Source organism: Mobula birostris, chromosome 22 (genome assembly GCF_030028105.1).
Source record: "Mobula birostris isolate sMobBir1 chromosome 22, sMobBir1.hap1, whole genome shotgun sequence".
Classification (NCBI taxonomy): domain Eukaryota; kingdom Metazoa; phylum Chordata; class Chondrichthyes; order Myliobatiformes; family Myliobatidae; genus Mobula; species Mobula birostris.
Window position 1 is genome coordinate 62,746,621 of NC_092391.1, and position 26,650 is coordinate 62,773,270.

A 26,650-nucleotide genomic window follows, 5' to 3' on the forward strand; every position below is an offset into this window, starting at 1 on the left:
TTACTGCTCAGTTAAATCCACTGAACTGACATTAACCAAAGTGGCAGCTTTGTTAATTGTTCTTTAAAAATATCCACCATATGAAAGAAGAATTTATTTTCTCTTCAACTTTGAATTTAAATGCATGATCTTCTTCTTGTGGAACTTAGGTCATTGTCCTTAGTTGATGGGATGGTTGGAGTTTGTCAATGTTTCTGTAATCCATTGCATCCACTGTACAGGGGGATTGGTCTATACAGCTCCACCAGAGCCTTGTTGGCCGGCCTTACCTGTTTCCACCTCTCACGAAGGGGCGTAGGAGAGGATACAATGCATGACAGTGCTGTTCAAACAATGGCAGTGATTTCATTGTGAGCTTGGATCAAGGGAGCTGGTCTTGCAATGTGGTGGAAAATGAACATCATCTCTTCAGAACTCATTCACTTTCAAGGTCCTTATTGCTTGTTCTCGATATTTAATGCTCATTGATTTCTTATTTTTCTTTTTTGTATTCACAGAGTTTGTTGCCTTTTGCTTGTTGGCTGTTTGTCCAGTCTGGTGCAGCCTTCCAGTCATTCCTTTATGTTTCTTGTATTTACTGTGAATGCCCAGAAGAAAACAAATCTCAGGGTTGTATATGGTAACATATATGTACTCTGATTGTAACTTTACCTTGAACTTTGAGGAGGCTTTACAAATAAATGTCTCAACTGTGTGCTTGTTTGCTCTGGCACAACAACAAAGAAACTTAAAGACGAGGAAAGTACCTCTTCCTAGAGATGCTGCCTGGCCTGCTGCGTTCACCAGCAACTTTTATGTGTGTTGGTTGAACAAAGAAACTTAACTGGCAACTGTTTACCCATTCATTCATCTCTCTCTCTCTCTCTCTCTCTCTCTCTCTCTCTCCCCCCCCCCCCTCCACCCACCCAATCTCTCTCCATATCCACCTCTAGGTCACTCTGTCTATATATTTCTTTCTCTTTCTCCCCCTCTATTTATCTCCCTCCCACTCTCTCTCTCTCTCTCTGTCTCTCATATCAGAATCAGGTTTATCATCACTCACATATGACATGAAATTTGTTTTTTTGCAGTAGCAGTACAGTGCAGTACATAAAATTACTACAGTACTGTGTAAAAGTCTTAGGCACCCTAGTTATATATATGTGCCTCTGACATTTGCTCAGGACTGTACAGTGGAATGCATAATTTGTGCCAATAACCAAACAATCTGAGGATGTGCTGGGGGCAGCCCACAAGTGTCGGCATCTTGGCACGATCACAACTCACCTAACTCAACCTTAGCCTAACCGTACAGCTAGGGTGCCTAAGACTTTGGCACTGTACTGTAGTCATTTTATGTAGTGCACTATACTGCCGCCAATAAAACAAATTTCAGAGCTGGGTGTGTCTGGACCTACACCATCCCCACCCCTAACACTCTTTCTCTGCCACCTGTCCCACACCCCTCCCGCGTCACTGCACCCTCACCATTCCCAACATCCTTTGCTTTGGCCGGATTTACAGACTCGCTATCCGCTCCACGTTGGCTAATACAGTTCTGTGCAAAGGCCTTAGGCACCCTAGCGATAAAGACTTTTGCCTAAGACATTTGCACAGCACTGTACGTCTTAGGAATGTAGAAGGAATCTGGAGCACCCAGGGAAGCTCACATAGTCACACTCCTTACAGACAATGACAGTAATTGAACACTGATTGGTGGTCTATGACATTGTAGAGCAGGGCTCCCCAACCTGGGGTGCACGGACCTCTCGGTCAGTGGCAGGGGTCCAGAGGGTCCCCAACTTGAGGTGCACCCACCCCTCGGTCAGGGACTGGGTCCAGGTGTCCCCAACCTGGGGTGCACGGACCCCTCGGTCAGTGGCAGGGGTCCAGGGGGTCCCCAACTTGAGGTGCACCCACCCCTCGGTCAGGGACTGGGTTCCAGGTGTCCCCAACCTGGGGTGCACGGACCCCTCGGTCAGTGGCAGGGGTCCAGAGGGTCCCCAACTTGAGGTGCACCCACCCCTCGGTCAGGGACTGGGTCCAGGTGTCCCCAACCTGGGGCGCACGGACCCCTCGGTCAGTGGCAGGGGTCCAGGGGGTTCCCAACCTGGGGCGCACGGACCCCTCGGTCAGTGACTGGGCTCCAGGGGTCCCCAACCTGGGGCGCACAGACCCATCGGTCAGTAGCAATGGTCCAGGGGTTTCCAACCAGGGCCACGCAGAGACCTCTGTCAGCAGCAGAGGTCCATGGCATAAAAAAAGTTTGGGAGCCCCTGGTGTAGAGCGTGTGCTAACTGCTCTACTGCCGTGGCACCCCAGATGTTTAGATTTAGCCCACTGAATGAAATGAAACTCCTCCAGCCTGCACACCTGACCAACAGACTGTAGACGGGCTCCTTATGGTTGGTAATTGTAGCCGGGTTTATTGGTAAATCTGCAATAAAAGCTTCGCCTGGGCTCCTGAAAGGAAACAGTTTGGGACAGATGAAAGCTGAACCTTCCCTGAGGTTTAGGCAGTAGTGGGTATGTACAACATGTTTCACCACATATGCCAGAGACTTTATCCTATCGAGTTACATGCATCCCTGTGGAGTGAGTCCCACTCCCCCCCCCACCCCCAGCTAGCTCCACGACACACAGAGCTTACCTCACACAAAGTAAAGGTTGATTTGATTGTGCCAGTGCACCTGTCCCCAAGACATCCTGATAAAGTGTGATCACTTTACCCACCCGCTTCATCAACGGCAAACAGAACTTAAAACGTAACCATAAGATATAGGAGCAGAATTAGGCCATTTGGCCCATTGATTCTGCTTTGCCATTTCATCATGGCTGATCTAATTCGCTCTCAGCCCCAATCTTCTGCCTTCTCCCCATAACCCTTCAACCCTGACCAATCAATCTCCACCTTAAACACACCCAGTAACGTAGCCTCCACAGCCACCTGTGGCAATGAATTCCACAGATTCGCCACCCTCTAGCCAGAGAAATTGCTCCTCATCTCCATTCTAAATGGACATCCCTCTGTTTTGAGGCAGTGCCCTCTGGTTCTAGACTCCCCCACCAGTGGAAACATCCTCTTCACATAGTCATATTCATAGTCATACTTTATTGATCCCAGGGGAAGTTGGTTTTCATTGTAGTTGCACCATAAATAATTAAATAGTAATAAAATCATAAATAATTAAATAGTAATATGTAAATTATGCCAGCCTGTTGACTCAGGGTGTCTGACCCTCCAAGGGAGGAGTTGTAAAGTTTGATGGCCACAGGCAGGAATGACTTCCTATAACGCTTTGTGTTGCATCTCAGTGGAATGAGTCTCTGGCTGAATGTACTCCTGTGCCCACCCAGTCCATTATGTGGTGGATGAGAGACAAGATGGCGTGCAACTTAGACAGCATCCTCTTTTCAGACACCACCGTCAGAGAGTCCAGTTCCATCCCCACAACAACACTGGCCTTACGAATGAGTTTGTTGATTCTGTTGGTGTCTGCTACCCTCAGCCTGCTGCCCCAGCACACAACAGCAAACATGATAGCACTGGCCACCACAGACTCGTAGAACATCCTCAGCATCGTCCAGCAGATGTTAAAGGACCTCAGTCTCCTCAGGAAATAGAGACGGCTCTGACCCTTCTTGTAGACAGCCTCAGTGTTCTTTGACCAATCCAGTTTATTGTCAATTCGTATCCCCAGGTATTCACATCCACTCTAACTAAACATTCCATAGGTTTCAATAAGATCCTGCCTCATACTTCTAAATTCCAGCGAGTACGTACCCAGAGGCATCAATCTCCATTCATATGATAGCCCTTTCAAACACAGAGTCTTCCGCGTAGCTATATTACAGCTATATAAGACATTGGTTAGACCCCACTTGGAGTACTGTGTTCAGTTCTGGTCACCTCATTACAGAAAGGACGTGGATACTATAGAGAGGTTTACAAGTGTGTTGCCTGGATTGGAAAGTGTTCCTTTTGAGAATAGGTTGAGTGAACTCGGTCTTTTCTCCTTGGAGCAATGGAGGATGAGAGGTGACCTGATAGAGGTGTATCAGGTGATGAGAGGCATTGATCATGTAGATAGTCAGAGGCTTTTTCCTAGGACTGAAATGGCTAACATGAGGGGCATAGTTTTAAGGTGCTTGGAAGTCGGTAGAAGGGGTAGGTTTTCCACAGGGAGAGTGGTGAGTGAGTGGAATGGGCTGCCGGCGACAGTGGTGGAGGCAGATACGATAGGGTCTTTTACATGGAGCTTGGAAAAATAGAGGGCTATGCAATAGGGAAATTCTAGGCAGCTTCTATAGCAGGTTACATGGTCAGCACAACATTGTATGTCAAAGGGCCTGTAACGTGCTGTAAATTTCTATGTTCTATATTCTATGTAACTTCTTCTGAACCCTCTCCAATGTCAGCACATCCTTTCTTAAATATGGGACCCAAAACTGCTCATAATACTCCAAGTGAGGCCTCACCGGTGTCTTCTCAATCATTGCTGATGTGATAACCCTTTCATTCCCGGCATTATTCTGTGAATTTATAACCTAGAACTTAGAACAGAGAACATAGAATTCACAGAACAATAATGGTTGGGGTTCAGGGAGCAATTCCGAAGGCACAGGATAGATTCATCCCAAAGATGACGATGTATCCTAAAGTGTGATGAGGCTACCATGAGCAACATGGGAAGGCAAAGACAGCATAAAAGCAAGAGAGGGCATATAACAGCGAAAATTAGTGGGAAGGTAAAGGAATGGGAAGCATCGAAAAACCAAGGCAACTAAAAAACCATAAAGAGAGAAAAGATGAAATATGAAGGTAAGTGAGGCAAGAATATAAAAGAGGATATAAGAAGTTTCTTTCAGATAAATAAAGAGTAAACAAGAGATAAGAGTGCATATTGGACTGCTGTAAGATGACACTGAAGAGGTATCAATGGGGGACAAAGAAATGATGGATGAATTTAATAAGTATTTTGCGTCAGTCTTCACTGTGGAGGAAACACTCACAACACACTGGAGGAACTCAGCAGGTCAACGTTTCGGGCCGGAACCCTTCGTCAGGACTGAAGAGGGAAGGGGCAGAGGCCCTATAAAGAAGGTGGGGGGAGGTTGGGAAGGAGAAGGCTGGTAGGTTCCAGGTGAAAAACCAGTAAGGGGAAAGATAAAGGGGTGAGGGAGGGGAAGCAGGGAGGTGATAGGCAGGAGAGGTGAAGGAGGAATAGGGGAAAACACAATGGGTAGTAGAAGGAGGCAGAACCATGAGGGAGGTGATAGGCAGCTGGAAGGGAGGGGGCAGAGTGAAATAGGGATAGGGGAAGGGAGGAGGAGGGAATTACCAGAAGTTGAAGAATTCTACGTTCATACCAAGGGGTTGGAGACAACCTAGACAGTATATGAAGTGTTGCTCCTCCAACCTGAGTTTAGCCTCATCATGGCAGCAGAGAAGGCCATGTATGGACATATCCGAATGGGAATGGGAAGCAGAGTTGAAGTGGGTGGCAACTGGGAGATCCTGTCTGTTTTGGCAGACGGAGCGGAGGTGCTCGACGAAGCGGTCTCCCAATCTGCGTCGGGTCTCACCGATGTAGAGGAGGCCGCACCGGGAGCACCGGATGCAATAGATGACCCCAACAGACTCACAAGTGAAGTGTTGCCTCACCTGGAAGGACTGTTTGGGGCCCTGAATGATGGCAAGGGAGGAGGTGTAGGGACAGGTGTAGCACTTACGCTTACAGGGATAAGTGCCGGATGGGAGATCCACGGTCTCCCGGTGTGGCCTCCTCTACATCGGTGAAACCCGACGCAGATTGGGGGACTGCTTTGTCGAGCACCTCCGCTCCCTGGGTTCTGGAAGAGGTGGCTGAAGAGATTTTCGAGGCACTAGTAATGATCTTTCAAGAATCTCGAGATTCTGGAATGATTCTGGAATGGTTCTGGAATGGCTCAGGAGAACTGGAAAATTGCAAATGTCACTGCAATCTTTAAGAAGGGAGTGAAGCAGAACAAAGGAAATTGTGGGCCAGTTAGTCTGACCAGTGGTTGGAAAGATGTTGGAGTCTAGAATTAAGAATGAGGTTTCGAGGTACTTGAAGGCACATGCCAGTATAGTTTCTCTAAGAGGAAATCTTGCTGGACAAATCTGTTAGAAATCTTTGAGGGAAAAAACAGGCAGAATAGACAAGGGAGAGTCAGTGGATGTTGTTTATTTGGAATTTTGGAACAACTTTGACAAGGTGTTGCACATGAGGTGCTTAACAAGATGCGAGCACATGGTATTACAGGAAAGACATGAGCATGGATAGAGCATTGGTTGATAAGCAAGAGGCAAGGATTGGAAATAAAAGTGGTCTTTTCTGGTTGGCTGCCAGTGACGAATGGTGTGCCTCAAGGATCAGTTTTGGGACCATTTCTTTTCATGTTATATGTTAATGATTTGGATGACAGAATTGATGGCTTTGTGGCCAAATTTGCAGACAATACAAAGATAGGTGGAGGAGCTGGAAGTGTTGAGGAAGCAAGGTGTCCGCAGAAGGACTTAGATTGGGAGAATGGGCAAAGTGGCAGATGGACTATAGTGTGGGGAAGAGCATGGTGAATTGTGGGCCAAGTGGCCTGTTCCTGTGCTGTACTCTTCCATGTTCTACGTTCGATGTACAGAACAAGTGGAAATGAGGAGGTGGCTGCGAGGGAACTAAAACCGGCAGCGGTGCGATGTTCCAGATGTGTGCAGGATAATGCTAGAGCAGTGGGCACAAGCAGGAGTCAGGGCATGATTCAGATTCTGATTCATTTGCACATCGAAACATACAGTGGAATGCGTCGTGTGCTTTAACAACCAATACAACCTAAGGATGTGTTGGGGGCAGTCCACAAGTATTGTCACACATTCCGATGCCAACCGTACATTTCAAGGATATGGGTTCAGCAGGCAGAAGCAATCGGCCTGCTAAGGCAGACTTCTTTCTGAATCTTGGGTTAGGAGATAGGAGGGGGTAGTGAGCACTGTTCTCACTAAGCTGCCCAGATGTGCGCGCCACTCAGTAACTGAAATGCTCCAGCATACATACCCTCTTTTGCTGCACAGCTGGAATTTTTTTATATAATATTAATATCCAGGTGGCATGGTAGAGATATATATCTCTACCAAAGGTGGGGTAAGGTACTCCTTCCCTCCACTGGCCTGCAGCTCACCCTTGGACAAGGTGTAGCACCTGGTTAGCTCCTCCATGCCTCCCCCCACTGATCAGGGTCACCTGAAGCCATGGGAGCAGGTGGTGGATGGTCGTATGAGCAGCTGGTGTGTATCACAAGTCCTGGTTATGTGACCATTGACACCAGGCAGACAATCTCTGAAGAGTATTGATAATGGCTGGGGTCACCCGTTTTGTAAAAGCACCACCAGAGGAAGGCAATGGCAAACCACTTCTACAGAAAAATTTGTCAAGAACAATCATGGTTATGGAAAGGCCATGGCTGCCGATGTCATATGACGCAACACATAACAAACGAACAAATATTAATATCATTTTGAAATTATGCTAATATATTAATATCATTTTGAAATACCTTGTTATTAATTGTGTTAGTAATATAATCCATGTTTTCTAAATAGTAAATGTACGCAACCTTTACTTTGAAGCATTTTAGAGCTTCAATGTATTTACATTGTCAGTGTTTCCAGTTACAACATTGTTACAAATTGTAACAATAAAGGCAGAATGGTAAATCATTGTTAATGAACCTCTGGTCCACCGTCTAGTCAGAACATTTTATTTTTGCTATTGTACCTCTCAGTTACTTTTACTGTCTGACATTGTTTACTTGTGTTGTGTTTTGCGATTTGTGTTTGTTTGATACGCATATTACAAAAAAAGACATTTCAAGGGTTTCGTAGTTTTCAGGCCATGGAAAATGTCCTGTTCAGGGCAATAGTTGGTCCACACAACCATAAAAAAAAATCTGAGGGAAAATTGGCAGTGGAGCATTGGAAAATGAAGGTTCTCCACTTGAAATGTCAACTGTCCATATCTCTCCTTGGATGCTGCCTGACCCACTGAGTTCCTCCAGCTTTTTCTGTGTTGTTTAATCAAGAGGCAACACTGAACACCGAAAGGAAAAAACAATCAGTAAACATCTGAGGTGGACTAAGGGGAGTGGATCAAGGATTAAGAATCATAGAGCATGGAAACAGGCCCTTCAGCCCAACTGGACTATGCCGACCATCCTACCTGATTGTTCCAGTTGTCCATATTCAGCCCTTAAAATTCCAAGACCCTCTCCTTCATGTACCGCCCATATACCCCTTAAATGTTGCAATTGTACCTGCCTCAACCACTTCCTCTAGCAGCTCATTCCAGACACCCACTACCTCTGACCCATTAATCTAAACTCCCCTCGTAGCTTTTCAATAATCATTTGATGTTTGCGGTAATGAGATGTTGATAAAGGTTCAAATTTCAAAGTACATTTATTAACAAAGTATGCATGCAGTATACAACCCTGTTTGTCTCCCCATAGACAGCCACAAAACAAAGAAACACCATGGAACCAACTCGTTCAATGAAAGACACCAAACATCAAACCTCCCCTCCGCCCACGTACAAAATATATTGTGGAAGCAGCAACCCAAAAAAAGAATATAAAACACAAACTTAGAAGGCATATTTCAGTTCAGTTCAGCTCAGTGTTCATTAGCTTCAGGCTGCCCCAATTCAAAAATAACCCAAAAGTAGTAACAATAAAAGAGTGACCAGGACTAGAACACATGGTGAAAAAAACAAATTGGAGTCCAAATCTACGAACTGCTTTGATTAAAACTTGCTCCAGCACCATCCACCAACAGCATCAAGGGAAAGAAAAATCATTTGACCTTTGGGAGCAGTGAGTGAGGGGGAGAGCGAGACTGTCACACCCAGACACCTTCCTCTGGCAGCGGTGACCTAGAGGCTGTTAGACGATGCTGACCACTTGTTTATCTTCCATACTCACCTAGATGATTCATTCTTCTTCAGCGGTTTAATCGGCAGGAGATGGAGTTGATCATGGGCCCGCCTCATCTCCAGGTTCACTCGCAGCCTCGAGGAGACAGAAAAGCACCAGACCACCCGATCAGCCTGAAATCACACCGCCAGAATGTAGAATGGGCTCCAACAGTAGTAGAACCAGACTGAAATAAAAAGATGTAAAAGAAGTGAAAGGAATTGTTTCTGACCTGTCTTCAGAATGTTGCCTTTGGTAACATAGTTTGCTGGTGCCATCCTTTATCACATCTTGGCATCTGAGGCAGATGGAACACTAATACTCCCTCTGGTGGTCAGATAGTGCAGCTGTAGGTAAGCCCGAGGCTTTCTATCTTTATAGAATGTAGAACGGCACAGTACAGGAGCAGGCCTGTCCGAGCTAAACACAAATGCTGAATTAAATTAAGATTCTTCTGCTTGTCCATGATCCATACCCCTCCACTTCCTCCATACTCACGTGTCTAACAGGTTCTTTAATGCCACTACCATATCTGCCTCCACCAATAACCCTGGGAGTCTGTTCCAAGTCATCATCATCATAATCATCATCACCATCAGGTGCCATGCCCAGTTTGAGCTTTTGACTGCCATGGCCCACACACTCCTGTTTCGGGTCAAGTGGATCAATTCATTGGTATTCATTTCCTATTCTCTGGCTGCTGTCTCCATCATCATTTGCCTTTGTCTTCCTCTTGCTTTCTTCCCTTCAATCTTTCTAACTCCTAACTCGTGCATTCTAACTCCTCTTTCCTAATCACATGTCCAATGAAGTTACATTGCCTTTTCATGATCTCATACATTATTTCTCTTTTTGTGTTTGCTCTGTTCATGACATCCTGCTTAGATATTCGTTTCGTCCATGAAATTTTTTGCATCCTCCTCAAAAACTACATCTCTGCTGCTACAATTCGTTTCCTCATGTTGTCCAACATTCTGAGCCATATAACATAACTAGATAAACGTAAAGTTTCAGTACTCTGAGGTGGGTTGTCATGCCTAGTTTAGTGTTGGTCAGTATACTCTTCATTCTCGTAAAGGTGTCTTTTGCCATCCCTATTCTTCTTTTAATGTCCAAATCGCACCTGCCATCTAATGTCACCCAGCTTCCTAAGTAGCAAAGGTTCTTTACCTGTTTTATGTCTTCCCCATTTATTCTCAGCCTGCAGATAGGATTCTTCTTCTTTTTGGATATCACCATACATTCTGTCTTTTTGCAATTGATAGATAGACCCATTTTTGCACTTTCTTCAACAATTATATCAATTAAATTTTGTAGTTCTTCCTCCGTATTTGCAATTAACAGTGTCATCTGCAAATCTGAAATTATTGATGCTTTCACCACCAGCTTTGATTCCCAAGATGTCTCTTATTTTTTGTAATATTGTTTCACTGTACACATTAAATAAATCGGGGGAGGAAACACACCCTTGTCTAACGCCTCTCTTGATTTTCGTAAACTGACTCACTTCTCCATCTATTCTTACAGTGGCAGTTTGTTCCCAGTACAGATTTCTGATTAGGCAGAGGTCTTTCGAATCTAGATCTAGAGTTTTCTGTAATACTTCAAATAACTTATTGTGCTTCACTTTATCAAATGCTTTTGTGTAGTCGATAAAACAAACAAACAAATCTTTTTGCACTTGAATAGCTCGTTCTGATAGTATCTTTAACATCAATATTGTGTTTCTTGTATCTTTGTCTTTCACAAAACCACATTGTTCTTTGCCTATTTCAGCTTGTATCTTACTTCTAGCTCGTGTTGTAGCGGTGTGCTACACACAGCGCTAAAATAACCACACGGAGTCGGTGAGTTAGAGTTGCGATGAAAGAGATTTATTCAAACTTCGCGGCCTGCTTTAAAGCCTTCCTGTTCCCGCCCTCCCTGGGGCGGGACTGCTGTGGGGAATGCATATTCCCAGACCCTTTCTGCGCACGGGATTTTCCCCCTGCTGGTGAAGATGGCCTGGCGCCCTTTTCGGGGCCGGCCCTCTGCCTGTGTGCGCTGTTGTGAGCCGGTTCGTGTGTGCCAGAAAGTGGGTCGCCACATAACCCCCCCCCCCCAGAACCGGCGATACCTCCCCCAATGTCCACAGTCTGGATCGGCCTCTGTTTGGGAGGTCTGCCTCTGCGCCGCGATGCCTGAGCCTGGACCGGCTGCGCCAAGTCCACATGGGCCAGTTTGAGTCGGTCCACTGTGAAAACCTCCTCTCTCCCCCCAATGTCCAGCACGAACGTGGACCCGTTGTTCCTGATCACCTTAAGCAGCCCCTCGTAGGGCCGCTGTAGCGGTGCCCAGTGTCCGCCCCATCGTACAAAAAGAAACTTACAGTTCTGCAGGTCTTTGGGTACGCAGGTCGGGCTCTGTCCATGCTGTGAAGTGGGTATGGGGCCAGGTTACTCAGCCTCTCCCGTAGTCTGTCCAGGACTGCTGTGGGTTCTTCCTCTTGCTCCCTTGGGGCTGGTATGAACTCTCCTGGGACGACCAGGGGTGCGCCGTACACCAACTCGGCCGACGAGGTGTGCAGATCCTCTTTGGGCGCCGTGCGGATTCCGAGCAGGACCTAGGGAAGTTCGTCCACCCAGTTAGGCCCCTCCAGGCGGGCCATGAGAGCTGACTTCAGGTGATGGAGGAAACGCTTCACTAGTCCGTTCGACTGTGGGTGGTAGGCAGTTGTGTGGTGTAGCTGTGATCCTAAAAGGCTGGTCATAGCCGACAAGAGGCTGGAGGTGAACTGGGCGCCCCTGTCGAAGGTAATGTGGGCCGGTACCCCGAAGCGTGCTACCCAGGTTGCGATCTGCGCTCGGGCGCAGGATTCGGAGGTGGTGTCGTTGAGCGGGACTGCCTCTGGCCATCACGTGAACCGGTCTAGCGTAGTTAGGTGGTACCGCACTCCTCGCGACACTGGCAGGGGCCCCACGATATCCACATGAATGTGGTCGAACCTCCGGCGGGTGGGTTCGAACTGCTGAGGTGGAGCCTTGGTGTGCCGCTGCACCTTGGCTGTTTGGCACTGCATACACATTTTGGCCCATTCACTGACCTGTTTACGCAGCCCATTCCACACGAACCTGTTGGAGACCAGCCGGGCTGTTGTCCTGATGGAGGGGTGTGCTAAGTTGTGAATGGACTCCAAAACCTGCCAGCGCCAGTCTGCCGGGACGACGGGGCGGGATTGGCCGGTAGCTACGTCACATAGTAGGGTCCTCTCACCTGGGCCTACAGGGAGGCCTTGGAGCTGCAAACCGGAGAGTGCAGTCCTGTAACTGGGGATCTCAGTGTCTGCCTGCTGTGCCTCTGCCAGCGCTGCATAGTCCACCCCCTGGGACAGGGCCTGTATGGTAGGTCTGGATAGTGCGTCCGCCACGACATTGTCCTTTCCCGAGACATGCCGGATGTCTGTCGTGTACTCGGAGATGTAGGACAGATGTCGCTGCTGGCGGGATGACCAGGGGTCGGACACCTTCATGAACGCAAAGGTAAGCGGTTTGTGGTCTGTGAACGCGGTGAAGGGCCTACCTTCTGAGAAGTACCTGAAATGCCGGATTGCCAAGTATAGTGCCAATAGCTCCCGGTCGAAAGCACTGTAATTGAGTTCAGGTGGTCGTAGGTGTTTCCTGAAGAACGCCAGGGGTTGCCAGCGACCCTCAATGAGTTGTTCCAGCACTCCACCGACCGCTGTGTTGGATGCGTCCACCGTGAGGGCAGTAGGAACGTCCGTTCTGGGGTGCACTAGCATTGCGGTGTTTGCCAAGGCTTCTTTGGTTTTAACGAAAGCGGTTGCGGCCCCTTCGTCCTAGGTAATGTCCTTGCCCTTACCCGACATTAGAGTGAACAGGGGTCGCATGGTTCGGGCTGCTGAGGGGAGGAAACGGAGGTAGAAATTCACCATACCCACGAATTCCTGCAGGCCTTTGATTGTGTTGGGTCGGGGGAAGTTGCGGACCGCGTTGGCGGGCAGCGGGGTTGCCCCGTCTTTAGTAATCCTGTGGCCCAGGAAGTCGATGGTGTCGAGTCCGAACTGGTATTTGGCTGGGTTGATTGTAAGGCCGAATTCGCTCAGGCGGGAGTAGAGCTGGCGGAGGTGGGACAGATGCTCTTGCCGACTACTGCTGGCTACGAGGATGTCGTCCAAATAAATGAATGCAAAGTCCAGGTCGCATCCCACTGCGTCCATTAGCTGCTGGAAAGTCTGTGCAGCATTCTTTAGACCAAACGGCATTCGGAGGAATTCGAAAAGTCCGAACGGGGTGATAAGCGCTGTTTTGGGGATGTCGTCCGGATGTACAGGGATTTGATGGTATCCCCGGACGAGGTCTACCTTGGAAAAGATCCTTGCGCCGTGTAGGTTTGCTGCGAAGTCTTGAATGTGCGGCACAGGGTAGCGGTCTGGCGTTGTAGCCTCGTTCAGTCTGCGGTAGTCACCGCATGGTCTCCAGCCCGCCGTTGGGCTCCAGCCCGCCGTTGGCCCATGGGCTGTCGGACCGTCGTATGATCCCCAATTCCTCCATCTTCTCCTTCGCCAGTCGGAGCTTGTCCGGGGGAAGCCTTCGAGCACGGGCGTGGAGGGGTGGTCCCTGGGTCGGGATGTGGTGCTGTACTCCGTGTCTGGGCATGGCTGCCGTGAACTGCGGTGTCAGTACTGATGGGAAATCCGCCAGGACCCTGGTGAATTCGTCGTTGGACAGCGTGATGGAGTCCAGGTATGGGGCTAGCAACTTTGCTTCACCCAAGGAGAACGTTTGAAAAGTCTTGGCGTGGACTAATCGCTTCCCTTGCAGGTTGACCAGCAGGCTGTGGGCTCGCAGAAAATCCGCCCCCAGGAGTGGTTGGGCCACGGCGGCCAGTGTGAAGTCCCACGTGAACCGGCTGGAGCTGAACTGTAGCCGCACCGTGCGGGTGCCGTAGGTTCGTATTGTGCTGCCATTTGCGGCCCTCAGGGTGGGTCCGGGTTCTCTGTTGCAGGTGTCGTAACTCATTGGAGGTAAAACATTGATCTCCGCTCTGGTGTCGACCAAAAATCAGTGTCCGGACTGCTTGTCCCAGACGTACAGGAGGCTGTCCTAATGGCCAGCCGCCGTAGCAATTGGCGGCGGCTGGACCTTGGCGTTTCCCCGGAATTTGCAGGGTGGTCTACAGCGGCGGGCCTCTGTGCCCCACTGCTGGTAGTAGAAGCGCCATTGTTCGTTAGGCTCTGCTGCCAGGCCTGGTCTGGTCTGTCGTTGGGCACGCAGCTTGGTGATCTGTGCGACGGACGCCCCTCTCTCCTTCTTGGCATTCCACAACACATCTGCTCGGGCCGCCACCTCCCGGGGGTCGCTGAAATCTGTGTCGGACAGCAGCAGGCGTATGTCCTCGGGCAGTTGCTCTAGGAACGCCTACTCAAACATGAGGCAGGGTTTGTGTCCTTCAGCCAGGGCCAGCATCTCGTTCATTAATGCTGACGGCGGCCTGTCTCCCAAACCATCCAGGTGCATTAAGCGGCGTGCTCGTTCACGCCGTGAGAGTCCAAAAGTCCTTATGAGCAGGGCTTTGAATGCTGTGTATTTGCCGTCCTCTGGGGGCGACTGTATAAACTCCTCAACTTGTGCAGCTGTCTCCTGGTCGAGTGAGCTCAGCACGTAGTAGTAGCGAGTGGGCTCCGAGGTTATCTGCCGAATGTGGAATTGTGCTTCTGCCTGTTCCAACCACAGACGGGGTCTCAGCGGCCAAAAGCTTGGCAGTTGTAACGAAACTGCGTGAACAGATGCGGCGTCGGTCATCTCTGGCCCAAATATCGTTTGGGCCATCGGGGTCACCAAATGTAGCGGTGTGCTACACACAGCGCTAAAATCACCACACGGAGTCGGTGAGTTAGAGTTGCAATGAAAGAGATTTATTCAAACTTCGCGGTCCGCTTTAAAGCCTTCCCGTTCCCGCCCTCCCTGGGCGGGATTGCTGTGGGGAATGTATACTCCCAGACCCTTTCTGCGCGCGGGATTGTCCCCCTGCTGGTGAAGATGGCCTTGCGCCCTTTTTGGGGCCGGCCCTCTGCCTGCGCGCGCTGTTGTGAGCCGGTTTGTGGGTGCTAGAAAGTGGGTCGCCACAGTGTCATCAAAATTCTTAGAAGTATTTTGGTGATATGACTCATTAAACTTATGGTTCTATGTAATTCACATTCTATTGCTCCATCTTTCTTAGGAAGAGTGATAAATACTGATTTTTTCATCTCTTCTGGTATTATTCCAGTCTCATAAATGTAATTGATTAAATCAGTAAGTTTTTCAATTCCATAATCTTCAAGGGCGATAATTTGTTCTAGTACTAATTCATCAGGACCTGCTGCCTTTCCTTTCTTCATCTTATTTATTGCATTATGAACTTCAGATTTTAAAATACTTGGACCTTCAATGTTTTTCTTAATTTCTGGTTTTTCACCTCGATCATCTTCAAACAATTCCTGAATATACTCAGTCCATCTGTTCATACTCTCATCTTTTTCCATGATAATGGTATCGTCCTTTGCTTTCAAACATCCACCTGAAGAACAGAGTAGCTTTTTACCAGTGATATTCTTGATTTGTTGATGGAACCTTTTTGGATCAGTAATAGGGATTCTTTCTATTTGCTCACATTCCTGGTTTAACCATTCTTCTTTGGCTTTTTGACATAAGCTTTTAACTTTTTTATCTAAGGACTTATATTCTATAGGATTTGCTTTCTTCCGTCTCCTTTCTTCCATTAGATTTTTGATTTCATCTGTCATCCATTTATTCTTTGTACTTTTTTCTTTTTTAGGAATTACTGACTTTACTGATTCTACCAAGGGATCCTTTAGAGAGTTAAATTTCATTTCTACATGATTGCTATCATCTTCAACAGATTCTATTTCTAGACTTTGAAATCTATTCCTTACTTCAATTGTAAATTGTTGTCTTAATTTTTCTTCTTTAATTAATTGCGAGTAGTCAAGGGATTGTTCAGGTATTTGTTTCTTTAGTTTTTTAAGTTTTACTTTTACATGACATACTACTGGGTTATGGTCACGATTACAATCTGCGCCTGGATATGTTTTGCATTGAGTCACTGAGTTTCTAAATCTTTGGTTTATGGTAATAAAGTCAATTTGATTTCTAGTGTTATCACCTGGACTTTTCCAGGTCCACAAGTGTCTTGGATGGTTTTTAAAGTAGGTATTCCTAATGACCTGATTATTCATCTTGCACCATTCTACCCATTTCTCACCTCTTTCATTTCTTTCCCCGAGTTCAAATTTTCCTGCGGTATTTCCATCAGCACCTTTCCCTACTTTAGCATTTAGATCTCCCATGACAATAACAATATCTTGAGATTTGCATCCATTCTTTGCTTGTTCAAGCTCTTCATAGAATTTATCTATATCTTCATTTGTTCCATCTGTTGTTGGTGTATAATTGCTAAATCAAATGGTTGTCCTCTGAATCTAACAAGGAGTATCCTTTCTGATATTGCCCAATGTCCTAAAACACTTTTTGCCATATTTTCATCCATAAGAATTCCTACTCCATTAGTAAGGGATGTTCCACAAGAATAAACTAGTGTTTTATTTCTAATCTGACTTGTCCAGCACCTATCCAACAAACTTCGTTAATTCCCATGATGTTAATCTTTAGTCTTTCCATTTCATTTATCACATTGTCCAATCTTCCTGCTTGATATAGGGTTCTTACATTCCAAGTGGCTATAATTTTCTTTTGTGTTACTTTAATTTTATGAGCAGTAGTTTGATGACGTTTGGGGATCCCCTGCTGACCAGAATCAACCCTACCGAGCAAAACATCTTCAGAGTTGTCTTGAAGATCCTCTTGACGCTGTTGTTGTGTGATATATTTTGTGAGTTTGACCATGGTTTTCTTAGCAAATTGCAACGGTGGTTTGCTATTGCCTACCATTGGGCGAACTAAAGAAATCGCTATTTCTCTTCCCAAATGTTCATCCACCTATACTATAGCCGTCGACATTTGAGGTCATAGCTCATCTGCCTTCTTCGTTACTGAACCTGCCAGGTCTGCCGTTGGCCTTCACTCGTATTCTGAGCAGGAACCCTTGCAGGTGCTATCGTTCCAGGTCAGAGCGGCCCTGGGAGCAATGAATGACTAACGGGTAATTCCACTTTCCCCAAAGCTCTGAAAGTCTCTAATCAGAGCCTCAACACCGGTTGCAGTTTAGAGTCATACCCAGGACTGAAATTCGGAACCTACCCTCGCCTCTGCCTGTTTACGCCAAAGCCTGTTGAGCCAAAGCCATCCCACTCCGACGATGGCCGCTACGATGATGGCCGCCGCGCTAGACGAAACTACTTTTATAGTGCGCTAGCTGACCGACTCTCTTCAGCTCCTCTGCTCCCAATTGGTTGGCCGTTTAAAAAAAAACTGAAAAAGTCCTTCTCAGCTCTGACAGCGGCTGCCTCACGAGACGAAACTTCTTTTGTAGTGCGCTAGCTGACCGACTCTGATCAAATATCACCACATGCTCATCAAAATTAAATTCCATTTCCCATTGCTTCTGTCCATTTTACTCCCTGATCAATATTATGCTGTAGTCTAATACCATTATTCAATTAAATGCACCAATTTTCACGTTACTCCAAATTTGCCAAGTATAGCTCCAATAATGATATCCAAATTGTTCAACAAAGTGTTAGTGTACAAAGCAGTGGTGATCCCAATGCTCCTGTATGCATCAGAAACCTGGACAACATACCGACGACATCTGAAGGCACTTGAAAAGTTCCATCAACGCTGTCTTAAATATCAGCTGGGAAGATAGAAAATGTTCCAAGTGCATGTCAAAAAAAAAATTGCCCTACAAATAGAACAATAGAACATTCAGCACAGGAACAGGCCATTCGGCCCACAATGTTGTACTGAACCAGCTAAAACACAAATCAAAAACTCCCAAACACTAATCCCTCCTACCTACGCCATGTCCCTATCCCTCCATCTTCCTCATATCCACGTGTCTATCTAAATATCTCCTAAAAGCCTCTAATGTATTTGCCTCTACCACCATACCAGGCAGTGTATTCCAGGCATCCACCACTCTGAGTAAAAATATTACAACTCACATCCCCCTGAACCTACACTCCCTTGCCTTCAATGCATGCCCTCTGTATTAGACATTTCTACCCTGGGAAACAGATACTCCCTGTCTACCCTATCTGTGCCTCTCATAATTTTATAAGCCTCTATCAGATCTCCTCTCAGTCACTGCGGCTCCAAAGAAAACAACCCAAGTTTATCCAGCCTCTTCATGATAGCACATGCCCTCTAAACCAGGCAGCATCCTGGTAAACGTCTCCTGCACCCTCTCCAAAGCCTCAACATCCTTCCTACAGTGGGGCGACCAGAACTGTATGCAAAACTCCAGATGTAGCTGAACCAGAGTTTTGCAAAGTTACAAAATAACTTCTTGACTTTGGAACTCACAGCCTCAACTAATAAAAACAAGCATTCTTTAAGCCTTGCACCTCACATTTATCTGGGTGAAACTCCATCTGCCATTTCTCTGCCCATATCTGCAACTGATCTATATCCAGCCGGTGCAGTGGCTGTTCTGTGAGTGAAAACATCTTGTTAAATCCACTCGCTGGATGTTTTTTTGTTTTTGGCACCATTCTTTGTAAACTCCAGAGTCTGTTGTGTGTAAAAATCCCAGGAGATCAGCAGTTTCTGAGATACTCAAATCACCCTGGGCAGCACCTAATTAATTAGCTTGTTTACATTAGCTTTTTTCTTAAAGAGGTTCCGGACGCGCTCCAGCTAGCACTGCACCACTACATCATGCTGTGTACTTTGCTAGTCCCCTACACTATGCAAACTCTTCTTTAAACCCTTTCTCTCATCAAAGGCTTCTAGTACTTGACATTTCTATCCTGAGAGAAAGATTTTGACAACTATATCTCTGTGTCGTATTATCTTATAAACTTCTAGCAATCTCACCTTGGCCTCCAAACCTGCAGAGAAAACAATCCAAGTTTGACCAAAGTCTTCTTATGATACTCTCCAATCCAGGAAGCATCCTGGTGAACCTATTCTGTAGCCTCTCCAAAGCCTCCACATCCTTCCTGGTGTGCGGCCACCAAAATACAAACAATAGTTTCCCTCAAAGTGCAGCTGAAACGAAGTTTTATATAATTGTAAAGTCTCTACTTGTGTACTCTGTTGGCTGGCGGGTTGGAGATACGTCACTAACAAAGGAGGTGTAAGACACTCCTTCCATCCATTAGCCTGCAGGTCTCCGTCGGGCAAGGTATAGCCCCTGATCAGGGTCATGTGAAGCCATGGGAGCAGGTGGTGGGTGGTTATGGGAGCAGCAGGTGAACAGCCAGAGGTCATGGTACATACTGGTACAAACGACATAGATAGGAAAAGGGAGGATGTCCTGAAAACGGACTACAGGGAGTTAGGAAGGAAATTGAGCAGCAGGACCGCAAAGGTAGTAATCTCGGGATTACTGCCTGTGCCACGCAACAGTGAGTATAGGAATAGAGTGAGGTGGAGGATAAATGTGTGGCTGAGGGATTGGAGCAGGGGACAGGGATTCAGATTTCTGGATCATTGAGACCTCTTCTGAGGCAGGTGTGACCTGTATAAAAAGGACGGGTTGCACTTGAATCCGAGGGGGCCAATATCCTGGCGGGGAGATTTGCTAAGGCTATTGGGGAGAGTTTAAACTAGAATTGCTGTGGGGGTGGGAACCGAACTGAAGAGAAGGAGGAATGGGCTGATGGTTCATAAATAGAGAAAGCTTGGAGACCGTAGGAGAGGGCGGATAGGCAGGTGATAGAGAAGGGACATCTCAGACTGATGGTTTGAGATGTGTCTAATTTAATGCAAGAAGCATCATGAACAAAGCAGATGAGCTTAGATCGTGGATCAGTACTTGGAGCTATGATGTTGTGGCCATTACAGAGACTTGGATGGCTCAGGGGCAGGATTGGTTACTTTGAGTGCCAGGCTTTAGATGTTTCAGAAAGGACAGAGAGGGAGGCAAAAGAGGTGGGGGCGTGGCACTGTTGATCAGAGATAGTGTCACGGCTGCAGAAAAGAAGGAAGTCTGGAGGGATTGTCCACTGAGTCTCTGTGGGTGGAAGTTAGAAACAGGAACTCTAGTCAATAACTCTAGTCAATAACTCCACTGTGTTTTTTTATAGACTACCCAATAGCAACAGGGACATCGAGGAGCAGATAGGGAGACCGATCCTGAAAAGTTGTAATAATAATGGTTCTTGTAGTGGGAGATTTTAATTTCCCCAATATTGATTGGCATCTCTCTAGAACAAAGGGTTGAGATGGGGTGGAGTTTGTTAGGTGTGTTCAGGAAGGTTTCTTGACACAATATATAGATAAGCCTACAAGAGGAGAGGCAGTACTTGATCTGGTATTGGGAAATGAATCTGGTCAGGTGTCAGGTCTTTCAGTGGGAGAGTAGTTTGAAGATAGTGATCACAATTCTATCTCCTTTACCATAGCATTGGAGAGGGATAGGAACAGACAAGATAGGAAAGCATTTAATTGGAAGAAGGGGAAACATGAAGCTATCAGGCTGGATCTTGGAAGCATAAATTAGGAACAAATGTTCTCAGGGAAATGTACAGCAGAAATGTGGCAAATGTTCGGGGATATTTGCGTACATTCTAATGAGACAGGGAAAGGATGGTGATTAATTATTTGAGGATGTGACTAAACACATTGATGAAGGTAGAGCAGTAGATGTAGTGTATATAGATTTCAACAAGGCATTTGATAAGGTACCCCATGCAAGGCTTATTGAGAAAGTAAGGAGGCATGGGATCCAAGGGGACATTGCTTTTTTGGATCCAGAACTGGCCTGCTCACAGAAGGCGAAGAGTGGTTGTAGATGGGTCATATTCTGCATGGAGGTCAGTGACCAGTGGTGTGCCTCAGGGATCTGTTCTGGGACCCCTTCCCTTCGTGATTTTTATAAATGACCTGGATGAGGAAATGGAGGGATGGGTTAGTAATATGCTGATGACACAAAGGTTAGAGGTGTTGTGGATGGTGTGGAGGGCTGTCAGAGGTTACAGTGGGACGTCGATAGGATGCAAAGCTGGGTTGAGAAGTGGTAGATGGAGTTCAACCCAGATAAGCGTGAGGTGGTTGATTTTGGTAGGTCAAATATGATGGCAGAACATAGTATTAATGGTAAGACTCTTAGCATTGTGGAGGATCAGAGAGATCTGGGGTCTGAGTCCATAGGACACTCAAAGCTGCTGCGCAGGTTGACTCTGTGGTTAAGAAGGCATACAGTGCATTGGCCTTCATCAATCGTGGGATTGAGTTTAAGAGCCGAGAGGTAATGTCACAACTATGTCACAACTGGTCAGACTTCACTTGGAGTACTGTGCTCAGTTCTGGTCACCTCACTACAGGAGGGATGTGGAAACTATAGAAAGGATGCAGAGGAGATTTGCCAGGATGTTGCCTGGATTGAGGAGTATGTCCTATGAGAATAGGTTGAGTGAACTCAGCCTTTTCTCCTTGGAGTAGTGAAGGATGAAAGATGACCTGATAGAGGTGTATAAGATGATGAGAGGCATTGATCGTGTGGATAGTCAGAGGCTTTTTCCCAGGGCTGAAATGGCTAACATGAGAGGGCACAGTTTTAAGGTGCTTGGAAGTAGGTACAGAGGAGATGTCAGGGGTAAGTTTTTTACGCAGAGAGTGGTGAGAGTGTGGAATGGGCTGCCAGCAACAGTGGGTCTCTTAAGAGACTCCTGGATAGGTACATGGAGCTTAGAAAAATAAAGGGCTATGGGTAACCCAAGGTAATTTCTAAAGTAAGTACATGTTTGGCACAGCATTGTGGGCCAAAGGGCCTGTATTGTGCTGTAGGTTTTCTATGTTTCTATGTCATGAGCAGCTGGTGCATATCACAAGAACTGATTATGTGACTACTGACAATCTCTGAAGAGTATTGATAATTGCTTTGGCTCACTCGTCTTGTAAAGGCACAGCCAAGAAGAAGGCAATGGCAAACCAATTCTATAGAAAAATTTGCTAAGAATAATCTTGGTCATAGATAAAACCATGATCGTCCATGTCAATACATCATGACACATAACAAATGCTCTAACTGGTTAGATATCCTATCTATCTATCTACCCATCTATCTATCTATCAAGTTATCTATCTATCTACCTATTTATCTATCTGTCCATCTATCAATCTATCTATCAGTGTATCGTTTATTGAGTGATTGGGATACAGTGTAGACTAGGCCCTTCTGACCCCTTGAACCGTGCTGCCCAGCATCCCTTGATTTAACCCTGGCCTAATCACAGGACAATTAACAATGACCAATTACTTACCCAACCTGTACGTCTTTGGACTGTGGGAGGAAACCAACTCAGTTTTGGGGAGAACATACAAACTGTTTAGAGGCAGCATCAGGAATTGAACCCAGGTCACTTGTACTCTAAAGCTTTGTGCTAACCATTACGCTACCATGCCACCCCTTATTTGCGGTGATGGTGAAAGCAGTGTCTTTCATGACAGCCAAGAAAAATTCAGTGAGCTCCTGTATCACCAGGGTATGAGTCAATTGTTAAGGATGAGGTGATGGAGTACTTGGTGACACAAGTCAAGATAGGACAAAGTCAACATGGTTTCCTTAAGGGAAAATCTTGCCTGACAAACCTGTTGGAATTCTTTGAGGAGATTACAAGTAGGTTAGATAAAAGGGATGCAGTGGATGTTGTATATTTGGACCTTCAGAAAGCTTTTGACCAGGTGCCACACAGGAAGCTGCTTACTAAGTTAGGAGCTGATGGTAATACAGGAAAGTTACTGACATGGTTAGAGCGTTGGCTGATTGGTAGGAGGCTGCAAGTGAGAATAAAAGGATCCTTGTCTGATTGGCTGCCAGTGACTAGTGGTGCTCCACAGGGTTCAGTCTTGGGACCGATTCTTTTAATTCTGTATATAAATGATATAAATCATGAAGCAGATGGCTTTGCTGCCAAGTTTGCAGATGATATGAAGATTGGTGGAGGGGCAGGTAGTGTTGAGGAAACAAGAAGGCTGCAGAAGGACTTAGACAGATTAGGAGAATGGGCAAGGAAGTGGTAAATGAAATGAAATACAATGTTGGAAAATGTGTAGTCATACACAATGCTGTGTAAATTATTTTTTAAATGGGGAGAAAATCCAAAAAACAGAGACACAAAAGGACTTGGGAGTTCTTGTGTAGAACACCCTAACCTAAAGGTTAACTTGCAGGTTGAGTCAGTGGTGAGGAAGGCAAATTCAATGTTAGCATTCATTTCAAGAGGGCTAGAATGTAAGAGCCAGGGATGTGATGCTAAGGCCTTATAAGGTACTGCTGAGGCCTCACCTTGAGTATTGTAAACAGCTTTGGGCTCTTTCTAAGAAGGGGTATGCTGGCATTGGAGAAGGTTCAGTGGAAGTTCACGAGGGTGATTCCAGGAATGAAAGGTTTTCATATGAGGAATGTTTGATAGCTCTTGGCCTGTATTCACTGGAATTTAGAAGGATGAGGGGGATCTCATTGAAACCTTTCGAATGTTGACAGGCCTAAACAGAGTAGAGGTGGAAAGGATGTTTCCCATGGTGGGGAGGTCTAGGACAAGAGGGCATGGCCTCAGGGTAGAGTAGCGTCCATTTAAAACAGAGATATGGAGAAATTTCTTTTGCCAGAGGGTGGTGAATTTGTGGAATTTATCACCACAGGCTGCTGTGGAGGCCAGGTTGTTGGGTGTATTTAAGGCAGAGATTGATAGGTTCTTGATTGGCCATGGCATCAAAGGTTACAGGGAGGAGGCCGGGGAGTGGGGCTGAAGAGGGAAAAAAGGATCAGACGTGGCCTAATTCTACTGCTATGTCTCATGATTTTCTGGTTTAGAAGCCAAAGATCGAGTGCTGGTAAACTGGGATGTGTAGAAATGAGTTCCTGATGTCAGCGCACATGTGGTGGGACAGAGGGCCTCATTGACAGACAGAGAACATGATTTGCCCTTGAATTCATTTAGAACTAATCAGCAAAAACAATATTACCAGAAGCAAGGCATCAGGCTGTGGGTCCCTAAAGCAGTGTGGGGGTTGGATGAAGTTTGTGCTGAGTCCTGCAGATAAAAATGCGATGGATTGCTTTCAGAAAGTATTGCCAGCAACACGGATTCCCAAAGCTCTCTGTCATTGGCATCTGCTGTGGACACAGCTATGATGATTAATTGTCCTCATTTAGGCCACAGAATCCTGCAAAGTTCTAATTTCAAAGTCAATTTATTATCAAAGTACACACAGTTGTGTGCTAAAGACTTAGGCACACATATATCGCCGGGGTGCCCCGGGCTTCTGCACAGTACTGTGGAGCAAAGGGTGAGTCTGTAAATCTGGTGCAACCATCACAAACATGAGAAAATCCGCAGATGCTGGAAATCCAAGGCAACACATACAAAATGCTGAAGGAACAGGCAGAATCTGTGGAAAGGAATAAACAGTCAAAGTTTTGGGCTGAGAACTTTCATCAGGACTGGGGATAAAAAGATGAGGTCAGAGTAAGAAGGGAGAGGAACAAGAAGTACAAGGTGGTAGGTGAGAGGTGAAACAGGGAGATGAGGAGGAGGTAAAGTAAGGAACTGGGAAGTTGATTGGTGAAAGAGATAAAGGGCTGGAGAAGGGGGAATCTGACTGGAGAGGACAGAATACCATGGAAAAGACGGAAGGGGGAGGAGTACCAGAGGGAGGTGATGGGCAGGTAAGGAGATAAGTTGAGAGAAATGGGAATGGGGAATGGTGTGAAGTTGGGGGGGCAATTACTAGAAGTTTGAGAAATTGATGTGCATACAGGAGATTACCCAGGCAGAATATAAGGGAACTAAAGATGCTAGGAATGATGAGGGTGGAGCACCGCGGAAGGGGTGTGGACAGGTGGCAGAGAAGGAATACCGGGGGCGGGGGCATTGGAGCGGGAGCAGAAACACCCAGCCCTGAGACACCAGGCAAGGTGACTGATTCCGAACAATTGGTTTATTGATCATTACAGAATGTCTCTCTGGTGCTCCCTGCTCTCTCCCCTCTCCCTTCCCCTTTTCCCAACCATGATTCCCCTCTCCCTGCCCCTTCCCACTCTCAGTCCACAACAGAGACCCAGATCAGAATCAGGTTTATCATCACTCACATATGTCATGAAGTTTGTTTTTTTATATTACAGCAATGCAGGGCAATACATAAAATTACTACAGTACTGTGCTAAAATTTTCGGTACCCTAGCGGTATAGGTCTTTTGTGCATCAGGTGCATTTAAGAGACCCTTCGATCGGCACATGTGCCGTTCTTCCACAGTTTCATGCATTCACTCGTATAGTGAAGACAGAAGGGATGGCAGAAGCTGGAATCTGGAGTCACAGGCAAAGTGCTGGGTGAACTGAGCGGGTCAGGCAGCAACAGACAAAAGGCGTTGACCTGAATTACTGACTGTGCACATCCCTGCATAGCTGGTGCCTGACGCACTGAGTTGCTGCAGCACACCTCTGTGTGTTGGTACAGTGCTGTGCTTGATGCATGTGGAGCTGCACTGTGAGGGTTTAAAACCAACAGAAATGTAAGACCCATCTGAATGACAAAGCCCTAATCCCATTGCTGTTGGTATTAAATCTCAGACTGTCTGGTTCTGAACTGGAGACTGGTAGGACAAAGATCCAGGGACAGGGACAGGGACAAGGATCAAGGATAAGGACAAAGGACAAGGGCAAGGATCAACTTTATTCACCATCTGCAGTCCCGTGTAAAAGTCGTACCCACATATATACAGCGAGGCTACCTCAGAAGTTTGCACAATACTGTAGTAATATTATGTACTGCTGCCACAAAAAATCATGTACTGAGTGAGAAAGCAAGCAATGAAAAACGAGGCCTGTTCCTCTCTCCCACCCTCCCATGTACATACAGTACTGTTGTGACGAGAATACACATAAATTAAGATGTTAGCTGGCCTGAGCTGGCACCAGTGGGATCAGCAGTTGGTCTGCCACCTGTCTTCAGGAGAAAGAGAGATAAGGAGAACAATGGAGCAGCATTTGGAGATATTAATGAAGGGACGGGAGAGAGTAACGGAAGGAGAGCTGTCAAGATCGGCTCCCCCTTTGAACCCTGAACTGTTTGAAGTGATGGACAGGCGATGCCCCAGCATGGGGATAAAAAGGGACAAGTTCGCTAAGGCAACACACACACGACACCCCGAGGTAACGAGACCCTGGAAGCGGTGCGTCTCCCACAAGTCGGTGGGAAGTTTTGGACGGCTGGTCGCAGGATCAAGCCATAGACGTACAGGGTGGAAAGGCACGATCGGCGGGAACCTGGTGTGTGTCCACCCTTGCCTGGGTGCCAGGTTCACCGCAGAGAAAAGATCGTATCTGGAAACGGAGGAGTCATGGTCGGTGACCTCAGATGACATCACAAAGGGCTCGCCCAAAAGCTGACTGCGAAGAATATCAAAGGTCTGTGTGGAAGCCGTTTGAATATTCATTCCTTTTGCTCTCTCTCTCCTTCCCCCCACTGTCCATCTCCCACGGCAGCGATTACTGCGAACTGAACTAAACTTTGCGTCACTTTGAAGCTAGTCATTTATCCCTAGACAATGATAG

The 26,650-nt window shown here is 46.6% G+C and overlaps 1 protein-coding gene across 1 annotated transcript in view; it reads left to right on the forward strand.

Moving 5' to 3' along the window:
• The window catches only part of LOC140186103 (somatomedin-B and thrombospondin type-1 domain-containing protein), a 142,728-nt gene that overhangs the window by 85,110 nt on the left and 30,968 nt on the right, over positions 1 to 26,650 (forward strand). The gene's annotated exons all lie outside the window — the stretch shown is intronic.